We start from the raw sequence: 4,328 nt of genomic DNA, 5'->3' as shown, positions 1-4,328 counted from the left end.
TTCCGTTCGCTCGCTCGCACGTATATATAAATGGAGTGAAGCGCGCGCCACACTCTCGACCGTTCGCTGGCTGGGCGCCTCTCAAGCTGATGGCAGAAGTCGGTGAAGGCGAATGTCTGACGGCAACGGTACCCCTAGCAAGAAGTGTAATACAATCCAACCCGAGCATTACACCTCTCGCTGGAGGTGACGTCACTGCAGTAGCTTCAACGTCATCATCAACCGGAGGAGAAGAAGCGGAAGACAAGTTCTCAAAGACCCTTTGACTGTACACTTTAGCGACCACAAGGCTGCGATTATGGCCGTCAGGCACAATGACAACACAAACAGGTGCTGATGAATGTGTAAATAAATGGTTAGGGTACAAATCCTCGTCTCGTCAGTAATTTACGCCATTAAAATTACTACGCCGTGTACTCTCGGCGCCAGAAATGCATTCGCATTTCCTCACGATTCCCTTCGGGGAGGTGGGGGCAATTTTTTGGACACATTGACAGTTTCAGCATATAGTGAGATGGTGCGGCGATGGAGCGCGCACCAACCGTCGCCAGCCTCTACACATACAGACCATCCTATTTGCAGCTGCAGAGATCGTCATAATGGAATTTGCAAAAAAAAATGTTTCTAAACCGAACGTTTCTTTGCCATCTGCTCCGCGATTAGGTGTGGGCTTGTTTCTCGCCTAGTAGACACGCGGATCGGTAGCGAGGGAGGCGTCTCGGCTTATACCGGGTGTTTTTACAGCCAAGCTGTTAAGGGCTCACTCTTCGATGGTCGCGTCCGGCAATTGAAAAAAAAAACTCTCATTGGCTGTATGCTGTGCGTACGAGTGAAAGCGCGCGAGGGCGAGAGAAGCACGCGTACGCACGGCGCAGAGCAAACGCGACTTCCGAGTGGAAGAGGAGCGGTGGGCGAGGAGGGCATGAAGGCACCCTAGACTGTGCATGTTCGTACCCGCTCTCCCACTGCAGCGCATGTGCACAACCCTGCTGCAGCCTCCTGCTGCCTGTGCCGCCGACTCTCTCTGGGGTCCAGCCCGCCTCTCTCCTAACAGTGTCGACCATGGCGTTTAGCCGTTCCGTCACGTAGCCAGCGTTTTGACAGCGGTTGTGTGTTGTGACATAAACAACGTGAACAACTGTTGTCGATGGCGGCGGCGTTTTGCCCGCGTTCGCACCGAACGCGCGGCGTTAGTGACGTATTTATGACGAACGTGCCAACCTTTGCCGTATACAACCTATGACAGTGTACCGTAGCGACCATAAGGCCATGGTTCATGTGGTCACTAAATAAACGAAAACTACCGGATCAAATAGGATCATATATATTTCTCATTATTTATGGTTCAAATAACCAATTACATCATCACATCTTAGTAGTCATAATTGGAAATACATGATTCCCACCATAGTACAGCTTCGCTGGTATTACATCTCCACTCCAGTGGAAGGGCTGATAGTTTGTTTAGATCATATCGAACTTTAATTATCACCTACGAAAGATAGCACAAATCTAGTCATCGAGAACGATTACACAAACAGGCGGACATTACTTTCACGAGAAATCGAAATTAATAAACAACTTTTTAACGAAAATGCGCTAAATACCTTTTTAATGTTTCCTTAAGGGAACATATAGCAGTTGCGTATTGTAGGCGGTCAGTTCGCAAGGCGTACTCATAGAACACATTTTCAGGATGACACCACTTTCGAGGTATGCCCACCCAAAGTTTGCGATGGACGTTACAGCTTCTTTTTTGCGTCAGGGCATCAAAGGGCGGTTTGTTATAAAAGTACGTGGAACATTAGTGCGTTATTACCGAATGTTTCACGGCACTTATCTCGCAACCAACGCGATCCTTTGAAACCGTTCGAAGTGATTGTGCCTTATAAAGCCACCGGCTAAAGTTCGCAAGTTGCAATAAGTGCCACCAAGTAATTAATCAAGACGGTAATTAGGTAACAACGCATGAGCGTAAGCCAATAAAGTTAAGCGAGAACCGCTTTTGTTCGCTTGCATGTAGCAACTTCTTGATCAATTGCCATTTGAGTGCAGCTCTTTCACTGTAATTTTTGCGAGCACCGGACTGACATCCTGGGAAGAGAACTGGAGAGAAAACGGTGGCTTTGAGTTTTCTTGCAAGGTATTCGTCTGCGTTTTCTTGCATGGTCTATTTGACCTGTTAGTTCGCGATCAGTTATATAATTTTGCTACACAAGACTCTAGCACAGACATTTTCGCGAGCGTGATAAAATATGATAAAATAAGTGGTTTGACGACACCTGGTATGGTTGTGCTGCTAAGCCCGAGGGCGCGGAATCAAATCCCGGCCATGGCGGCCGCATTTATGGGGGCGAAATAGAAAAACGCCCGTGTAGTGTGCATTGGGTGCACGTTAAAGAATCCAAGGTGACCAAAGTTATTCGGGATGCCTACGACGTGCCTCATAAGCATATTCTGGTTTTGACACGGAAAACATAAGTTATTTTTTTTTCAACTAGTCTGGTCAGGTAGTAAATTCACGTCAGATGAAAAAGAACAGGACGCCGGCCAGAAACCTGCATTCTGTATTATACGTCTCCGCTTCCGTACGCGAGCCTTGTTCACAAACATTAAGTGCTCGAAACGGCTAGATTCATTTCGTTTTAGCACCTGACCTCGCGTACGCAGGCGGCAGATTGCTATCCTTGCGATTCAGCGTTTTTTTTTTTTCGTAGTCTCGACAACAAAGTACTCGATATCATCATCAGCAGCAGCCTATATTTATGTCCACGGCAGGACGAAGGCCTCTCCCTGCGATCTCCAAAGTTGCGCTAGCTGATTCTAACTTGCGCATGCAAATTTCCTAACTTAATCACCTCACCTAGTTTTCTGCCGTCCTCGACTGCGCTTCCTGTCTCTTGGTATCCATCCTGTAACTCCAATCATCCACCGGTTATCCATCCTACGCATTACATGGCCTGCCAAGCTCCATTTTGTTCTCTTAATGTCAATTAGAATATCGACTATCCCGGTTTCCTCTCTGATCCACACCGGTCTCTTCCTGTCCCTTAACGTTAGGCCTAACATTTTTCATTCCATGGCTCTTTGTGCAGTCCTTAACTTGTTCTCGAGCTTACTTGTTAACCTCCAAGTTCCTGCATCGTATGTTAGCACCGGTAGAATGGAATTATTGTACATTTTTCTTTTCAACGTCCGTGGCAAGCTCCCAGTCAGGATTTGGTAATGATTGCCGTATGCACTCCAACCCAGTTTTATTCTTCTGTAAGTTTTCTTCGCATGATCAGGGTCCCCTGTGAGTAATTCACCTAGATAAACGTACTCCTTTACAGACTCTAGAGGCTGACTGGCGATCCTGAATTCTTGCCTTGCCAGGCTATTGAACATTATTTTTGTCTTCTGCATATTAACCTTCAACCCCACTCTTACACTTTCTCATTGAAGGTCCTCAATCATTTGTTGTAATTCGTCCCCATTGTTGCTGAATGGGACAAAGTCATCTGCAAGCGGAAGGTTCCTGAGATAATCGCCGTTAAACCTCTCCTGAGCCTTCCCAGTCTATGAGCTTGAATACTTCTTATAAGCATGCGGTTAATATCATTGTAGAGATTGTGTCTCCTTTCCTGACCCCTTTCTGGATAGGTAACTTTCTACTTTTCTTGTCGAGAACCAAGGTAGTTGTGGATTCTTCGTAGATATTTGCCAACATATTCACGTATGCTTCTCCTTGATTATGCAATGCCTCTATGACTGCTGGTACCTGTACTGAATAAAATGCTTTTTCATAATATATGAAAGCCACAGAAAAGTTGATTGTACTCCGCAGATTTTTCGATTACCTGATTATTGACATGGATTTGATCTATTGTATAATATCCTTTCCTGAAGCCAGCCTGTTCTCTTAGTTGGCTGAAGTCAAGTGTTGTCCTGATTTTATTTAAAATTATCTTGGTGAATATTTTATACAATACAGAAAGCAAGCTAAGGGGTGTATAATTCTTCAATTTTTTAACGTCTCCCTTCTTTTGAATTAGTAGAATGTTGACATTCTTCCAGCTCTCTGGTACACTTGAAGTCGTGAGGCGTTGCGTATAAAGGGTGGCAAGCTTTTCAAGCACAATATTTCCTCCATCTTTGATTAAATCAACGGTTATTCCATCTACTCCAGCATCTCTTCCCCTGGTCATGTTTGTAAGGCCCTTATAACTTAATCTCTAGTTAAAGAAGGAGCTTCTGTAAACTGTTCACCACTACTTCGAATGAACGTAGCTTGGCTCCTCAAGGTACTGTACAGGTCAGTATAGAATTAGTCCACTGCTTTTACTGTG

Source organism: Dermacentor silvarum, chromosome 2 (assembly GCF_013339745.2).
Source record: "Dermacentor silvarum isolate Dsil-2018 chromosome 2, BIME_Dsil_1.4, whole genome shotgun sequence".
Classification (NCBI taxonomy): Eukaryota; Metazoa; Arthropoda; class Arachnida; order Ixodida; family Ixodidae; genus Dermacentor; species Dermacentor silvarum.
Note: the sequence above shows the minus strand (reverse complement) of the source record.